Raw genomic sequence first — 18731 nt, forward strand, 5'->3', positions numbered from 1 at the left:
CCAGAGACCCAGGATGGCCTCCTGTCCCTCCGCCTGCCAGGCCTCAGCCAGGGGACTCCGGCTCTGCCTGCCCCCATGCAGACACCCCACAAGGGGCCCAGAGCCAGGGAGAATCGGGGGAAAACAGAGCTGATCCCCAGTTTCCCTCCCTCTCTGGCCAGCTGACTCGCGACTCCACAGCAGTGGAACCACCGCAGGCTGGCACGGAGGCGGTGCGCAGGCACCAGAACAGCACCGCCAAAGGGAAGACGTGAAGCTGCCCGCCCAAGGCTGCAGGGAACAGGAGACGCGGCTGCACCCGGCCCGGCTGCCCCAGCACGCTGCCCACTCTGACACCCAGGGGCGAGGAGCCCGTGGGGGCAAGTCCGTGCTGGGCGGCTGCCCCAGCGTCACCAGCGACGAGTCGGGTGAGGCCCAGGGCATCCACTCTGCCACCCAAGAGACACTTGGCAGGTCCCTTCAAGATGACAAATGAAAAGAGGTAAAGAGGCCCGCAGGCCCTCGGAGCCCGCACTGCAGCCAGCTGTTAAACGTGTCCCAAAGGGCTCGTCGGCGATGGACACAAAGCTTCACAAACAGGGTGCTCACGGCAGGGTCATGTCTGATACTGAAAAGCAAGCTAAGTGGAGGCATGGGTTCAGTCCCTGGTCCAGGAATTTCCATATGCCTGGGATGTGGCCATTAGAAAAAGAAAAGAAAAACGAGCCAAACCAGGCGGCCAGGAAGGTCTGAGGAACGCAGGACACACACGTGCGGTGCTGGGGCCCCAGCCCAACTGCAGAAGCGCCCGCCCACAGCGCTGCCCAGGGGAGGGACACCCGTCAGAGGTCACCTCCAGGTGGTCACAAGGTGGCAGGGCTGCCAGTGACTCTTGTTTTCTAAGTGCGTCTTGGGTTTCCCTAATTTTCTGCACTGAGCATGTGTGACTTTTATAATCAGATTTTTAAAGTCTAATAAACGACATTTATATCTTAAAGCAGAGATGTTTCACATTCAGCATGAACGTTTTCTTTTATACAACGAAGACAAAAATATTAAAATCATTCATTCTGGATGGTGGATCTACAGGCTGTGTGTAATAGTCTATAGCTCTTTAATTTCTCAAAATGGTAGAAGCAAATCAAAGTGAGATAAGAACTTCTTTTATTTAGAGCTAGGGGTTCACAGGCGGTTTAGGCAGACGGTGAAGAGGCAGGTCTCCCAGAAGCGGCATGGACACGCCCTGCGCTGGCACTCAGAGCACCGCCAGGCTAGCATCTGGCAGCAGGGACTGGCCCCCGCCTGCGCTCAGCGCAGAGACGGTGACCTGTGGCACAGCACCCTACAGGCAGGCCCCCAGTGTGTGTGCTGGGGGGGGAGCCCCAAGTTCACCTGCAGGGAGGGAGGCTCAGGGGCGGGAGCTGGGCACGCACTGGGGCAGATGTGGAGAGGGCCTGCTCACCATGGACCCTTAACTTGGGAAATGCCACCAGAGAGTCGCCTAGAGAGGCTGCCCTAACTTACTCTCCCACCAAACACAGGGGAGCATGGGGCCACCCCTTCGAAGCAGCTGCTCTGTCCCCGGGTGGGGATCCTGAAACAGCTCATCCCTGTCTTTCAGCACAGAGCTCAGACCTCCTAGGCCGTGGGGATCAGGCCCTGCCTTGATCGGGCAGAAGCACCTGGTTGGGGCAGATGACTGTGTCCTGAGCAGCTCCAGATGCGGAAAGATCAACAGCTGCCTCAGGAAGAGGCCCTGGGCCTCCCAACCACGGCCTCCTGGTCACGGGCTCTCCTCACCCGGTGGCCCATTCTGGAGCGACACTGCCACCAGGTAAATGCAGGTTTTTCCCCATCTTTTTTTTTTTTTTTTTTTAAATAATGATTTATATTTTTTCCATTATAGCTGGTTTACAGTGTTGTGTCAGTTATCTACTGCACAGCAAGGGGACGCAGTCACAGACACACACGTACACACACACATTCTTTTTCTCACGTCATCCTCCATCCTGCTCCATCACGAGTGACTAGACATAGCTCCCGGTGCTGTGCGGCAGGCTCTCACTGCTCATCCACTCCGGACGCAATACTTTGCATCTGTTAACCCCAGATCGCTGTCCATCCCCCCTCCTCCCCATCCTGATTCATCAGCTTCTCGAAGCCGGTGGCAGCCCAGAGCACGGAGACCTAGAGTCTGGTGCACGGGCGCCTCCTCCCGGGAAAGCCGCATCTGAGCTCAGACTCCTCCAGGAGGCGGAGCCCAGACGGAGACTAACCGTCAGGATCTCGGGTCACACCGCCGACCCCACACAGCCCTCTCAGGACGCGTGCCCAACGCCAGGAAGGTGGCAGCTGTGCCGGCCTAACCAGGGTGCGGGAAGGAGCACAGGTTTGTGAGTCCAAACACAGCAGACTGAAAGAGCCCCCCGTTCTTCCTGCCCAAGCCTTCGTTTCCAAGTCTGCGCAGGGATGATAACAAGACCGGCTGCAGAGGGTGCCCGTGGGAACCAGCCCGCGGCAGAGGAGGAAGCAAGCGGCTCTGCCGTCTTCACCACCATGTTCGCCAGGAGACGCAAACTACTTGATAAGAATGATACTTGCATTCAAACGAAGGTGGCTGGTTTCGAAATGAATAAAACGGCACCTGATGGACCAGCGCCACCCGCTCTCCCCCACCCCCGGGGGAGGTATGGGCTGGGGGAAGGGGCCGCACTCTCCCTCTGGGCAGGACACTAGTTTCAGCCTGCGGTTTGGGGTTGTTTCCAAAGTTACGTTTTTAAGTGACAGGCATTCACACTGCATTCATGAGCACTGCATTCAAATCAAACAACCAAAAGGGAAAAACAAATTCTTAAACCCATATCCATATTAGGAGGTAAAACATTATTTTAAAGATGCCGTCAGAAGGATGAAGCTGACTCTCCTAGGCCTGTCGTTTAATCCACAGCTGCTGTCTGCTTTGAACAGTGGTTCTGGGACTTGGGCCGGGGGGGGGGGGCATAGCAGGCATTGGAAAGGTCGCTAGACTCGCGTTTCACACAAGAACCTCCCGCAGGCCACCTGACGCCCACTGGGTGCGTCTGTGCTCCTGGGCCCAGCACTGGTGCCCCTTCCCAACTGCCGAGGCCCCTGACACACATCTCCCTCCCACCTGTACGCTTCAAACATGTGTTTCCTGTTCCCACCTTTCACTGTTCCCCTTTCTCCTTTCGGCAAACTCCTACTCATCCTTCAAAACCCGACTCAGTATCACCTCCTCTTTAGTCTTTCCGGGAAGTTGGCTGCTCACAAGGCCTCCCCAAAACCTCCGACTTAACATTCTGCCTTTGTTTACATACAGACCTGCCCACAGGAGCTGGGCATCTGCACCTAACGCTGCACGAGCAAGCCCACGGGGGCGAGGCCGGGGGTAAAGGTACTTCAAGGAGGCTTCCTGCTGCCCAAAGAGGCCCCAAGCGGTCTGGTTTAGACTCGACAGACCAGATTCCCTGCAACGTGGCTGCACGCGGACCCTCCCACACCCGCGGGCCTCAGGTGCGCTCAGAGGCGCCAGCTCTCCAGGGCCAGCAGGAACCCCCGCGCCGCGGCCCCTGCGCCGGGGCGGGGGACGCGCGGGCTCTACCTCTGCCGGCCGGGCACGCACGCCTCCTCCTCGCCGGGTCGGAACCGGAACCGGAACGCGGAGCGCGCACCCTGCGTCCGTTGCCCAAGCGCGCCCCCCGGCGCGGCGCGGCGCGGCGGCGCGGGTTCCGGGCGCGAACGTTCCCCAGCCCGGCCGACCCGCGCGGCTCCAGACCCGGCGTCGCGGGGCGAGCGCGGCGGGCCGGCCACTGCGCGCTCCGGCCCGCAGACGACTGGGAACGCGCGCCGACGGCCCTAACTCGCTGCTGGGCGGAGCGGGGCACGGCGCCCATCGCCGGGACCGGGACCGGGACCGGAGGGCTCCCTAGAGGGAAAAGCCACTAGGCGCCTTCCCGCCGTCCTTCTTCCCCAGAGCCGGACCGGCGGCCCAACGCGAGGGAAGAGGGGCTGCGAACGCCCCGAAGCAGCAGGACGCGGGGAGCACGAGGGGGAGGGGTCGCCCCTGGGCCGCCGAGCGCTCAGGAAGAAAAAAGACAGGAAGGGACAGAGTCCAGACCGGGGAGGAAACGGCCAAAGAAAGAAAGGGACGTCCGCAGAGCTTCCAGGTTGGAGCGAGTGGCGGCGACTCAGCCTGGAAAAGCGTGGGGGGGGGGGTGTCGACCCTAAACCGCCCAGGCGACACCCACGTGCACGTGCCCCGCCCGTCAACGCGCATCTTCCCTGCAGTGTTCTGAATTCTGTGTGCCCCCAAGTTCGTGTGTTGAAGCCCTAATCGCGCCACGTGATGGTGTTAGGAGAGGGGCCTCTGGGAGGTGACAGGTCATGAGGGGGCTGAATGGGATCAGGGTTCCTAAAGGTGAGACCCCGCAGGGCTCCCTGGCCCCTTCTCCATGTGAGGACACAGCAGGCAGCTGCCCTTGATCTTGGACTAAGAAGGCAAGGGGCAGAGGGGAGGGGCTAGGAGACCCTGGTTTCACATCCCAGTTGCTAAAATAGCCTCTTGCCAGGTCCTGCTTGCACCTGCCGCACTTCCTGGTCTGTTCCCAGCACAGCAGCCAGGTGACTCAGGTGACACTCAGACCCTGGTCAGACGCCAGTATCCTGGACTCCTGGGGCCCCCACCTGACAGAGGGGAGCAGTCATTCTCAGGAAGATGGCACAGGGGGAATATCTGGGGTGTCTGCTCGGAGAAGAGCTCTGAACCATCGAGGGAGAGCTTGGGGACAGAAAATGGTACGTACCTAGAACACTGATGAAGAAAAAGCAGGTGATGACAAAATCCTGGGAAAACCGCAAAGGCGAGGGAACCATGTAGCTCCGGGAGGCTTGGTGCAGACATGTGGTAACTAAGGGTTTCCACCTACATGCTGACATGCGGACACTGACCCTGCCCTCAAGCTGATCTAAGCCCGTCTAGGCAGACCCTCTGTGAGGCAGGAGGGACTCGGGCCCAGGAAGCGGGTGGGGGTGGAGAAGGAGAGGAAGCCTGGGGTGTCCATCGTAGGAACAAACAGGGACAGGGTGACCGTGACACTATTTGGACACAGGGAGGCAAAAATCAAGAGAATTAACCCCAAGTCGAGCCTCTGGTGGTTGGGAAGGAGAAGGCAGTCCGAACCTGTGATGACGATAAGTGGCATTAGACTATAAAGTACTTTGCGAAGGGGGAGGGCACGGGGAAGCCCCTCAAGGATGTCCACGTGGACGAGTCTCCCCTCCGCCTCCAGGCAGCCCCTGCCCACCACTGAGCCTTCTCCGCAGTACACTCACCTCGCCCCCAGGGTTTGCTTTGTTTTTGTTTTTTAGGGCCGCACTCTTGGCACGTGGAAGTTGAATCAGAGCCACAGCAATGCCAGATCTGAGCTGCATCTTCGACCTACACCACAGCTCACGGCACAGACACTAGTCGGGTTCATTTCCCCTGTGCCACGACGGGAACTCCCCCAGGGTTTGCTTTCTACCCGGCACAGGATGGGAAAAGGGGCCTGATCAGCGTCCACACGAATCCTTACCATCTTGCTACTGGCTCCCCACAGCTCCCAATGGGCAGGTGGGTGTTGGTGCAGATGCCAACCTGTCCCCGGGCATGTTGCAGGCACGGGGGCGAGGGGTAAGAGAGCCATCGCACTCCTGTCACTTACATGCTTGTGGGGGACAAGGAAAGGGCGTAGTTAGACAAGTCAGATGTCCTTGATGAGCCACTGATGATGCTGATGACGTCATAGACTGAACTTTTGCCTCCCCCAGGACGGGATTCGTGTCCTCATGAGAGTCACGAGAGAGCGTGCCTCCCTCTCTGCCCTCTAGCTGGTGAGGACACGGGAGAAAACGGCTGTCTGCAGGCCAAGAAGTGGCTCTCATCAGACACAGGACCTTAGATTCCAGCCTTGGGAACTCTGAGAAATAGGCACCTGTTGCTTACGCGTCCAGACTAAGGCGGATGACAGGTCAAGGCCAGGGAGGCCTGCAGACACTGGGGGCCCCGGGTCACACACGGGGCAGCGGAGGCTGGAGAAGTAGGTCACATGACCTGCTGACAGAGTGACAGAGCTGGGGGCTGAGCCCAGAACTCCGCCGCCTGCCTCCCACATTCGTGGCTGTGAAGTTCTCCAGTGAACAGGCAGACGCTGTGTTCATGTGATTAAAACCAAACTCTTGGAGTTCCCGTTGTGGTTCAGCAGTAATGAACCTGACTAGTGTCCATGAGGACACAGGTTCAATCCCTGGCCTCGATGAGTGAGTTAAGGATCCGGCGTTGCCGTGAGCTGTGGTGTGGGTTGCAGATGTGGCTCAGATCCTGCGTTCCTGTGGCTGTGGTGTAGGGCAACAACTGTAGCTCCGATTTTTTTTTTTTTTTTCTTTTTAGGGCCGCACCTGCGACATGCGGAGATTCCCAGGCTAGGGGTCCAATCAGAGCTGTGGCCACCAGCCTACGCCACAGCCACAGCAACGCCAGATCCGAGCTGTGCCTACAGCCTACACCACTGCTCATGGCAATGCCGGATCCTTAGCCCAGAGTGAGGCCAGGGATCGAACCTGCAAACTCATGGTTCCTAGTTGGATTCATTTCTGCTGAACCATGACGGGAACCCCTGTAGCTCTGGTTTGACCCGTAGCCTGGGAACTTCCATATGCCGTGGGTGTGGCCCTAAAAAAAAAAAAAAAGAAAGAAAGAAAAAAGAGACAGACAGACAGAAAGAAACCAAACTCCCCCACGCACCAGACAATGCTCCGTAGTGAACGGTCTGCGGAGGGACTTGGGTTGTGTCCTGGATGGTGGCCGCAGCAGCCACACCGCAAACATCGCCGCTTCAGTTGAATAAAAATAGCATGAAATAGAAGTTAATTCCCTAGACCCTCAAATTTAAAGATGGGAACACAAAACTGTGCACTAGGATTTCCCAGTCTGGACGCTTGAGGAAGAGACGGGCTCCAGGGGCTGGTCAGTCGGCGCGGGTCGTGCTGGAGGGGACCCGAGCTGCCCTTGGACCTGCCCCCACCCCCCCACCCCGGGGAGGGGGTGCTGGCCACGGAGCCTGCACCTGCTGCAGCTGAGAGCCCCGCCAATGTGTGTTTGGGAGGTGCTGCCCATCCCTCCTCGCTCAGCCCCTGAGCCCAAGGAGAAGGGACACCTAAGGCCCTGCGCTCACCCTCTGCAGCCACCGCTGCCAGCATGGTTGTCACCAGCCCCTCGGGGAGACCCTGAGCAGGCACTGGGTAGATGGAAGTCAGTCCATCAAACCGGTGGATTCTCTAGGAAGCCAGGGGCCTCCGCGTGGGGGTGGGGGGCTCCCGGGCCCCTCCAGGGGGCAGGTGGGCCTCCCCACCTGGCACCTTGCTCTGAGGGCCCCCATCCATTCCCAGCCCCAGCCTCCCCCAGAGAAGAGGGAGCCGCCCTCTCTCCCTCCGGGACTCTGTTGGCACCTCCAGCCTAATGAGCCCAAACTGCTGGAATCTTGGTCACACCTTTTCACTGGATTAAAGCAAAACACAGATGCGCTGGCAGCAGCGTGCTCACTAAGGGCTCCTCTGCAGACTGAGGCGGCACCCAGGAGGCAGCTCTGGACACACAGAGGAGGGACTAGCCAGCAGCTGGGGGGAGGCTGTGGGCCCCGGTGTTAGGGTCCAGCCGCCTCTTGGGGTCCCCGCCCTACATGCAGTCCCATCCCAGCCGAGGAGGGCTGACCTGGGCGAGGTCCTGACAGCACCAGGCCTCCTCTTGGCTCTCGATGGCTCACCTGAGGAGGGGGAGCCACCCTGGGGTGGGGGGCGCTCGGGCAGCCCTGGCTGAGCCACTGCTGGATTCGACACCCACAGAAACCAAGAGATTTGTATTGTTTCAGCTGCGAAGTTTGGAGTGATTTGAACACAGCAATAGAACGGCTACCCTCTCCCAGGTGTAGCTGTGTGATCGAGGGTAAATTAACCTGAATCAGTTTCTCACCTAAGGGCCAGAGTGCCCACCTCCAACGGAGGTCCCCAAAATGAAAAAAGCTCCTGGCAACGTGCCTGGGATTCCGCGAATGCTGAAATGGTTCCCATATTATACAATGTTGACATAAACACCTCCATCACAAGATGGGAAGGGCTTCGGAAGAGCTGGTGGGCTCCAGAAAGGCTCTGTGGAGATGTGACCCCTGAAGGGGCCCTTAAAGGAGAACCGGGCTCTAGACCCGGGGACGGAGGCAGGGCAGGCGGGCCGCGGAGGGCAGGCGGTGCTCGGCGGAACCTCGGGGCAAGAGTTGGTGAGACTCTGAAGCCCACTTGGAGTCAGGGTGGGGCGCTGGAGTTACAGGGTCTCGCGTTTACGCTGTGGGATCCGAAGCCACCGGTTCTGAGCCGTGGGGAGGTGGCGGCCCTTCACGCCAAGGCCACAGCTGGCCCTCATGCTCTCCCAGCGCACGAAAGCCCTCTGGAAGAAGTGGCTGCGAATGAGTTAAACTCTCCCAACTCCCAACAGCTCACAGATTCTGGCAGGCACAAGTGCTGAAGAGGGTGCCTGGCGCTGGAACTGTCACAGACTACTGCTGCCACCTGACCTGCTTACTCCCCGCGCCCAGGGTTCTGGCAGATTCTGCGGATGCCCAGGCGACAGACGTTGGCCGCTCTACCTTCCTTCTTTCCTCTGAGCCCTGACCTTGTTCACAGTCCCGCCTTCCCCACAAGTCATCTGTTTCCAGAAAGATGGGGCCCCAACCGCCAGTCTCAAGGGCAGGCCGTGATTGGCCTACACCAGCCACTGGGCTCTCGTTCTCCTTGCCAGAGATTCTGGCCCATGACATGTGAGGGCAAGTCTGGACAGGTTCTCCTCACCAAGGAAAAGAGATGTGCTGGAAGAAGTGCCCCTCTTTTTCCATGGTGGATGTTTGTCTGCATGCAATGGCTGGAGTCACTGCAGCCTTCCTGTACCCACGAGTGCTATCCTGAGAGTGAGCCGACAGAAGGACAGGCAGACAGACCCTGAGTGCAGAGCGACATCCAGCGCCTCTGCCTTTGTACCTGGAGCTGTCCTGCTCTCGACTTTTTTTTTTTTTTTTTTTTTTTTTGTCTTTTCCAGGGCTGCTCCTGTGGCATATGGAGGTTCCCAGGCTAGGAGTCTAATCGGAGTTGTAGCCGCTGGCCTGTGCCAGAGCCACAGCAACGAGGGATCCGAGCGCATCTGCAACCTACACCACAGCTCATGGCAATGCCAGATCCTTAACCCACTGAGCAAGGCCAGGGATCACCCCCGAAACCTCATGGTTCCTCGTCAGATTTGTTAACCACTGAGCCACGACGGGAACTCCTGCTCAGGACTTTTGCTTGGGTGAGCCAAGGATTCTCCTTCCCACTTAGTGATAAGTTCCCAGGAGGATGGAGACAGACACCCCCAGCCCCCAAATGCGGCTGCTCACCCTGGAGAGCTGCTGGGGACATGGGGGCAGCTCAGCACAAGACCCACAACCTTTGCTGGCATGTGGAGGCTCAAGTTGGGCAGCAAGAAACAATGGACTGCAGAAAACAACGGCGTGCATAAATTAACTGCCTTCTGTCACCAGACTCGATCCCCTACCCTCCCTCGACCTTCCCTCCTTCGTCGCTCCTGCCACAAGCTCCTGTGTAAACTGCAACCACAGATTCCCACCGCCACAGAGCCTTGGTAAGGCCAGCATCCCCGCCCAGTTGGGGCTGGCGCCGTCTGGAGCTCAGCCCACCCCGCCTGAAGCCTTAAACCTCTGCCGCGTTACCATCCTGAGCAAAGCCAGGGATTGAACCTGCGTCCTCGTGGATACTAGTCAGGTTCACTACCGCTGGGCCACGATGGGAACTTCCTCTTTACTCCCGTTTTTATGCCTCCCTGTCCTAATCTGTAGACCGGAGATGCTCACTGGCTAACTCTGAGAATTAAAAGGGTTATTACGCTTAGCCTGCTAAGAGCACGGGTGCTGCAGTAAGTGCTGCATTAGACACCACCCCCGCCACCCCCACCGCCATCCCCGCCGCCACCCCCGCCACCACCTCCGCCATAACTGTCATGACCACCACCGCCATCCTCACCGCCACCGCCACCCTCGTGACCACCACCCTGGCTGAATCCCCACTGCCTGTCCCCCAGCCGCGTGGCCTCAGGTCATCGCGGCCCCTCTCCTGCAACTGGACGGAACGGCGTCAAAGACCCTGACTCGAGCTCATGAAATACACTCAGTGGGAGCCCCCGTGAGCTCAGTGTTGAGACTGGGCCACCCGGACCTTCCCGGGGTCTCCCATGGCACCTGGCACTCAGGACCCCCTCACCGACCAGCACGTTGGGCCCTGTGAGTGACAGGAATCCCTGCCTGGGAGGCTGCCGAGCAGGAAACCAGGGTAAGGGCAGCAGCTGCCAACTACAGCTCGGCCTCCAGCCCTGGGCAGAGTGATCGGGGTGGGGCTGCCTCGGCAAGGCCCAGCCGCCCTGGGCAACACTCTGCACGCAAGAGCCCCTGCTGTGGGGCAGTGCTGGGCGCCGCCTGCCACATGTCTGGCTGGGCACCCAGGCCTGCAGGATGGCAGTACTGCTGCACTATGGCCAGGCCCCTCGGGCATGGGAGACACATGAGCTGCGTCTCCACGGCCGCTGCAGCCCCAGGGCGCCAGTGCTGCTTCAGCTCCACTGGCAGGCCCTGGTCAGAGAGGGCCCGCAGCTTACCGGGGCCCCATGGCAAGCCCACGGCAGAGGAGGACCCAAACTCAGAGCCCCGCGGCAGGGCTGGCTCTGCTCCTGGTGCCTCAGGGAGGATGTGGGGCAGGTGCCTGAAGCCACCCGGCTGACATCCGCTGACGGCAGGGAGGAGGCAGCAAAGGAGGAGGCTCCAGGGCACAGGGTCGGCCTGAGCGGCAGGCCTGGCCGAGGCCGCTGTGCAGCGGTTTTATTTGGCCCGTGCACACCTCTCTTTTAAAACTTCGACCTCTTTGCTAAGGTGTGACCCCCCTGCTGCCCGTGCCCCCACTTACCTCCTCGTCTGAACCTGGCTGGCGTCATCCGCCTTGGCCATCACTGCTCCTGGTCCCTGGTCAGCGGGTAAGGGGACAGAGGCCGGGTGTGAGGGACGGCCTGGCCTCCTGTCACTGTTCCTGCAACCTCATATTCCTAGTCAGGTGGGTTTCCGCTGCACCACAGGAGGAACGCCAAGCCCAGTTTCCTTTTTCTTAACATGGAAGCCCAAGATTCTCTTACTCCAAACACTGCTGACCCGGGAGTGCGTACACAGGTCGCTGGGGTTCCTGGGGGTGGGCGGGGTTGTGGGCTTCCCTGGCCGCCCAGCACAGCCTCTGAGGGGCACCCAATCCTCTAGGGAACCCAGATTGAGAGTGCCCAGCCTAGGCCACCTTTGGACCCGTGCAGCGTGGCCTGGGAGTGCCTGGTCGTGGGAGCCGCCTGGGGGCTGGGCTGCGCTGGGGCAAGACCTTAGCTGTCCCCAAGGCTCAGGGACGCCCGCCTTGGTGAGGGCTTGGCTGTCAATGTCTTCAAACGCTCCAGACTTTTTAAACAAGTGCCCGAATTTTCATTTTCTGTGGACCGCACAGATGCTGTCGCTGGTCCTGGCCCTAGGCCGCAGCTGGCTCCTCTCAGAGGGATGGGGTGATGAGGGCACCGCTGCGGGGCTGTGGTGATGACGTGCTGGGGGCCACCTGGGCCGGTGCCACTGACCCGGGGCAGAACGGCCTCTGGCCCAGGCCGGCGGTCAGTGGGGTCTCTTTACCGCACCCCCCTGGGTCTGGCGCTGCGGACCCCAGCCTCTGCCCCGGTGCCTGGGCGGAAAGGCCAGGCCCAGCCACCCCGACGGCCCGCCACCGGCGATTTCACTTCCCAGTCGGTGGGTGGGGCGCCGCTGCGGGCGGAACATCCCTGCGCCCACACGCCGTCCCCTCTGCTCAGGTGCAGCCGCCGCCGCTCTCACGGCCTGGGCTGGAGCCACTGCCGCCGGTGGTCGCTCTCCAGGGGGAGGAGCGGCAGGCTGAGGGTGTGATCAGCGAGGCCAGGGGCTCACCTGGCCACGCCATCAAGCCCATGGAAACTTCCAGAAGCTGCAGCAGAGCAACCTGGCCCCAGCTGAGCCCTCTCACAGGACCAGCCTCGGCCACCCCAGGGCTCTCCGAGTGATCCCTGCAAACGCCTGCAGCCTCTGGGTCTTCCTGGCCAGAGGGAGACAGGCAAGCCTGGTCCCGGTCAGGGGTGCCCACGGACCTGCCGGGGACCCAGGACAAACACGCACCCCTCTGGGTCGCTAGGGGCTCTTTGTGCTCAGGACAACCGTGGAGGCGCAGTGGGGGCCTGGCTCCCTGCAGGCTGGCTGCCTAGGTCCTAGAGTCCCTGGGGGAGGCGGCGGGGCCCCTGAGGCCAGCGGGCTCTTGGCAAAGGAGGGCCACTGAGAGGGCTCTGGGTGGGCAGGGCCTTAGAAATATCACTCGTAACCTCGTTCAGCAGTGACACCCGGAGCCTGGTAAAGCCCCGAGGCTCAGACCTAACAGGCACAGAGAAACCTCTGGCCTAATCCTGGTTTTCTCCCCCAGTCACCACGTGGCCCCTGCTCTCGTGGGAGGGAAGGCACAGCTTCCCGTGCCCCTGCAGTGAAGCCTGGGCGGGGTGGGGCCGGGGGACAGGAACTAGCATGGGGACATCGCAGATGGCCCAGCTGTGCTAGGGGCCCCCATTCCCAGCCAGCGGCCGAGCAGACTGAGGCTCAGAGAGGAACACGTGCAGCCAGCAGGGGGGCAGGTCCTGTCCGGCTGAACCCCACACTGCTCAGGGCCCAGTCAGGGGCCCGGTGGGAACAGCTGGACTCCTTGGTGGCCCAGGGGGGAGCCTTGTGGCAGACACCGGGGACCCCAGCGGCGGCCGTTCCCAGCCCCACCCCACCAGGAAGCAGAGAGGCCAGCCGAGCCCAGGCTCAGGCCCAGGTCGAGGCAGGACTGGGACTCCTACAGCACAGCAGCAAGACCCAAAGCCTGGGCTCGGCAGGGCAGCCCCTCTCCGGCCCCTTGCTGAGCCCACATGCACCCTGGGGTCAAGCCAGGGCTTCGGCGGCCTCCCTTCCAGGCAGGCCAGGGGCGCCCCGGGTGACACGTGGCCCAGCCTGCAGCCAGCTGTCCTGCTGTCCCGTGGTCTGGGGTGGGCAGGCCAGTGGGTCACGCGCCTGGCCGGCCCTTGTTTCCGGGCCCCCGGGCGCCGGGCAGGGGCTGGCTGTGCGGCTGGAAACTCCCCGCCCTTCCTCTTTCCTCGGGCCCGGCCTGGCCGGACCACACCTGGGCTGCGGCCCCGGCAGCTGCCCTCTTCTCAGCCTCCTCCCGTGCACCCCAGCACCCCAGGGCTCCTCCCACAAGGAGGGTGTGAGGCGAGGCCCCCCAGAGCCCCCTGCACGCCCGTGGTGCAGAGGCAGATGGAGGCCACCGCAGCGCCAGCCACTCGGCCGGTGGGCGGGCAGACGACCACCCGGCTTCGGCGGACCGCGCGCACCTGCGGCCCAGAGACAAGGGCCATGGCCGGAAGCGGGGCAGGGCTGGGCCCCCAGACAGCCTCAGGCTGACCTCCGCTCTGCGCCTCCGAGAGCCGCCGGCGCCTCCAGCCCTTGGGCCAGTGGTCTCGACCCAGTGGGCTGGCCCGGGAGGCCCAGGCACCGGTTGGTGACGCTGCAGGGATGGGAGCTGACCCTTTACGGCAGGGTCCTGGCTCTGTTCTTGGGTCAACCCCGGCCTGCCAGAGACCCCGGGGACGACAGGATCCTCCTGTCATCGCACCCGTCACGGCCCCGTACCCCTCAGGGCCCTGGTCACCACGGCCCCAACGACCACACAGGGGCACGTCTGTCCTTGTCACACCTGTCAGGGCTGGCTGTGCCCTGACACCGGGACCCTCTCCTTGTCCCCATCAGCTTCCTCTCCCCACGCCCCTGGTGGGAGGGCCGGGTCCCAAGGATGCGCGGGAACCTTGGCGGTGACGAGCAGGCTCCGTATCGTGGTTCGTTGGTTTGTTCGTCTCTTTAGGGCTGCACCTGCGGCATATGGGGTGGGGGTGGGAACGGCAGCCGCTGGGGTCCCCGGTGTCTGCAGGAAGGCTCCCCCGGGCCAGGCTAGGGGTGCAACCAGAGCTGTAGCCGCCGGTCTACACCACAGCCACGGCGATGCAGCATCTGAGCCACGTCTGCGACCTGCACCTCAGCTCACAGCAACACCGAATCCTTCACCCTCGGAGCAAGGCCAGGGATTGAACCCGAGTCCTCACAGATACTAGGTGGGTTTGTTAACCACTGAGCCCCGACGGGCGCTCCTGTACTCAGTGTCTTGGTTGCGGTAACTTCGTGACTAAATGCTGATGTCAGAACGTACCAGGTGCAGTGTATCCTGTGTCTGTCTAAGGGGTTGACGGCCTGGCCAGCGAAGGGGGAGCAGCCTGCGAGAGGCCAGGAGAATGGGGGGGGGGGGCGGTGGCCCTGGCCGGGGGCTGCCCCCCTGCCCGTCACGTGGCAGAGCAGACGTCCCCTAAAGGCGAGACGGCCCGTCTTGTATCTGGTGAAAGTAATGAAAGGAAAAAACCTTAGGTGATCTCAGAGGAAAAAATACTTCAACCCTGGAGACTAAATGCTGTTAACTTCCAGGCAGAAAAAAATTACATTACATTCAGCACTTCCTTAAAGCAATGAATTCTGAGAATAAGCAAGACAGTCAGGGTTCTGGAAGAAAGCAGTTCTGATGCAAGCGTTCGTGAGAACCAAGGTGCTGCCCTGTGTGACTGCAGCAGAAAGACGCCCCGTCATGCGCAAGCGCAGCAGCCCCAGCCCAGGTGGGGCCCCAGAGGAGTAAGGAAGTGGGGAGACGTGGGGACCGGGAGCCAGAAAGTCTACGTTAGAGACAAATGCAAACGACCTGCGACAGAGCCCGAGACAGCACACAACTGGAGTTCCCGTCGTGGTGCAGCGGAAATGAATCCGACTAGGAACCATGAGGCTGCGGGTTCGATCCCTGGCCTCGCTCTGTGGGTTAAGGATCTGGTGTTGCCATGAGCTGTGGTGTAGGTCACAGAATCGGCTTGGATCCTGCGTTGCTGTGGCTCTGGCAAAGGCTATTGGCTGTAGCTCTGATTTGACTCCAGCCTGGGAACCTCCATATGCTGCGGGTGCAGCCTTAGAAAGCAAAAAAAAAAAAAAAGACAAAACTGTCATGCCATAGACAATTTAAAAAGGAAATTCACGTAGTTCCCTTGTGGCGCGGCAGCTTAAGAATCTGCATTGTCACCACAGCAGTGTGGGTCGCTGCTGTGGCTCAGGTTTGATCCCTGGCCCCAGAGTTTCTGCATGCTGCAGGTGAGGCCAAAAAACAAAACAAAAACAAACAAACAAAAAACCAAAAAGAAAATTCAATATACTGAACAAATGACACCAACAGTGGGGTCTTCCTTTTCCTGATGAACCAGTTAAAACTGTGAGGGTGAAGCTGGGGACGGGGGCAGGAGGGCAAAGCTCCTCCAACTCCCGGATACCGCCAGTTAGAACACAGGAGCTCAAATGCGTTTTTCGGTGTTTTTTTGTTTTTTGTTTTTTTTATCTTTTGTCTTTTTAGGGCCGCATATGGAGGCTCCCAGGCTAGGGGCTGAATCAGAGCTGCAGCTGCCGGCCTGCACCACAGCCACAGCAACACAGGATCCGAGCCGCATCTGGGACTTAGACAACAGCTCAGGGCAACGCTGGATCCTTAACCCACGGAGCAGGGCCAGGGATTGAACCCGAGTCCTCGGGGGATACTACTCAGGTTCTTTAACCACTGAGCCATGACTGGAATTCCAAATACATTTTTTAAAATATGGTAACTACAAGGAATTAAGAACAGGAAGAATATCTCCCAACAACTAATGAGAATGAATTAAATAAGATAGAGTCCATCTGCCAACAGAATGCGGAGAAAACGTACGCCCTCGGCAAACGCAAATACACCACCACCACCCAGAATGAGCGGAAACGGCAAACAGACGGGCCTCGCCGGAAGAAGACGGCGCTGGGCCTGGGTGCCAGCAAGCGTAGCTTGTGCTTTGTTACACTGGGACCTTACCATTTCATTTTTTGAAGTGATCATAAATCGTACGGGATTTTAAGTTTCAGTAGAGATACATATACATTAATGTTATATTTGGCTTTTGTCTGTTGGCCTTGCATCCTGCAACCTTGTTGAACTTACTTATTCGTTCTAATTGTATGGTGTAGAATCCTTTTCCTTTTTTTTTTTTTTTTTTTTCACATAGACAATCACATCATCTGCAAAGAGGGGCAGTTTTTTTTTGTGCCTTTCAGGGCTGCACCTGCAGCATATGGAAGTTTCCAGGCTACAGGTTGAATCAGAGCTGCAGCTGCCAAACGACACCACAGCTGCAGCAAGATCTGAGCCATGTCGTCGACCTGCACCACAGCTCCACCCACAGCTTGCGGCAATGAGGGATCCCTAAGCCACTGAGTGAGGCCGGGGATTGAACTCGCATCCTCAGGATACGAGTTGGCTTCATTACCATTGAACCACAATGGGAACTCCCACAATAATAAACCTTAAGGTGAAAAACAACGGCAGTGAAATATACAAGGCAAAATCTGTCTGAAAAAAGTGTGGGAAACGGGCAGAACGGCACTGGTGACTTACTTTAACATACTTCTCTCATTTTTTTGACTAATCAAGTTAGAAAAAAAAGACACTGAGGAACTGAGAAATATCATTAAGTTAATTAAGTACATCTAAATTTAAATCCTGTCCCCTACAAACAAGAAACACAGTCTTTTCAAGGTCTTTGTAGCAAGGACTAAAACAAGTCACATTTTAGGTGACAATGTAAGCCGTAGGGATAAGGCAACCAGCCCGCCCCGATCTGCCTGGCATCGAAGGGCTTGCGTCCTGGGACGCCCTTCGGTCCCCAGGCATCCAGCACAGACGGACACCCAGACACCACCCCCCCCCCAGGCAGAACCCAGAGGCCCCACACGGTAAAAATACGGAATTGAGGAAAGGTTCATTTAATGAACAAGCAAAGCTTTGTTACAATTTGACGTGAGAATGTGACACATAACACGACTGACTATTTCAACACAAGGACAATCAAAACCACTGGAGCTACAAGGCAGCGAGAAACTAACATACTGAGATTCCTAGGCGTTTACACTCATGGGTACGGTTCCAGCTGAACTAAAAGGCACACCCACGGACGGAAATTCTTTCACTTTTTAACACTTTTTAATTTTTCTAGGGCTGCATCTGTGGCATATGGAGGTTCCCAGGCTAGGGGTCGAATTGGAGCTGTAGCCACCGGCCCACGCCAGAGCCACAGCAATGCGGGATCCAAGCCGCACCTGAGACCTACACCGCAGCTCACAGCAACGCCGGATCCTCAACCCAATGAACAAGGCCAGGGATCGAACCTGCGGCCTCGTGGATCCTAGTTAGATTTGTTTCTGCTGAGCCACAACGGGAACTCCTACTTTCACTATTAAACGTGGGGTATGAGGCATTCAAAGCAAAACTTAGAAAAGAGGAAATAAACCCAAAGAAAGTAGAAGAAAGAAAGCAGGAAAAAATAATTTAGAAGGCAGAAAAAATCATATCGATAGATTCCGTTGAGAGATATTTCTAGATTCAACAAGCAAACAATACAATAGTTTAACCTCCACTTTATCTAACCTAGAAAATAAGAAACTGGGACCCAGAGTGAGGCGTAAGAAAGGCCGTGCCATGACCAAGGAGAGGACTCGAATATCACAAGAGAACATGCATAATTCTATGCTAGTCTACTCTAAATATTCTCATCATTGGTTTTCTGTCTTTTTAGGGCCGCACCTGCGGCATATGGAGATTCCCAGGCTAGGGGTCGAATCGGAGCTACGCCACAGCCACAGCAAGGCTGGATGCGAGCCGCGTCTGTGACCCGCACCACAGCTCACGGCAACACTGGATCTCTAACCCACTGAGCGAGGCCAAGGATCGAACCCGCATCCTCATGGATGCTAGTCGGATTTGTTAACCACTGAGCCGTGACGGGAACTCCTCTAAATATTATTGAAACATAATTCCCTAGAAATATATGTGATCAAAACTGAACTAAAGAAGTAGAAAATCTGAACCAATAACTACAGTTAAGAAGAAACCGAAAAAATAATTAAAAAGTTACTCTGAGGAGGCCCCTAGGTTCAGACAGCTCTTCTGAACAGTCCGGGAAAGTCAATTCCCAAGTTATTTTATGAGAACAGCTTAACACTGACCGTAAAACCAAACTAAGGCAACAGAAAAAGAAGAGGAAAGCCAGACTGTTCTTCCAGTGGCCACGAAAGCCGACACTGGAAAATAAACATCAGAGACGGACTCTTCCTGTGTATTAGAGAACATTCTACTTCGACCAAGCACAGTTCACTCAGAAACCCGAGCATCGTTCCACAGAAGGAGATCCACTTCTAGAATTTCTCACACCAACACAGAGGAGGAGAAACTGGAAAGGAAGGAAGGAAGGAAGGAGAAACTCTGGAACTCCTGTTTGATGACCTTATCATCCGTTTACTTCTTTCAGGGGGAAGGTGTATTTGCTCAGTTTTGTAACTTTTTATTTTGAAATACTTTCATTTTTTTTCTTTCTTTTCTTTTTTTGTCTTTTTGCCTTTTCTAGGGCCGCTCCTGTGGCACATGGAGGTTCC

At 58.1% G+C, this 18731-nt stretch overlaps 1 protein-coding gene across 30 annotated transcripts in view; it reads right to left on the bottom strand.

Annotated features, from left to right (window-relative positions):
• ACSF3 (acyl-CoA synthetase family member 3) overlaps positions 1-18731 on the bottom strand; it is an 87230-nt gene that overhangs the window by 42000 nt on the left and 26499 nt on the right. For 21 of the 30 annotated variants that reach the window (XR_014805246.1, XR_014805247.1, XR_014805244.1 and 18 more), the window contains exon 1: positions 3602-3658. The exons of 7 other annotated variants lie outside the window; for them this stretch is intronic. The gene's annotated coding sequence lies outside the window, so the exon portion shown is untranslated. Of the gene's footprint in view, positions 1-3321; positions 3659-18731 lie in introns of those variants that run through there. 2 more of the 30 variants (XM_084959281.1, XM_084959290.1) reach the window with 1 other exon arrangement.

The sequence above is a fragment of the Sus scrofa genome, chromosome 6 (assembly GCF_054392235.1).
Source record: "Sus scrofa isolate SSC_HxYL_T2T_F1_AM1 chromosome 6, Sscrofa_HxYL_maternal_Yorkshire_Landrace_v2.0, whole genome shotgun sequence".
NCBI lineage: Eukaryota > Metazoa > Chordata > Mammalia > Artiodactyla > Suidae > Sus > Sus scrofa.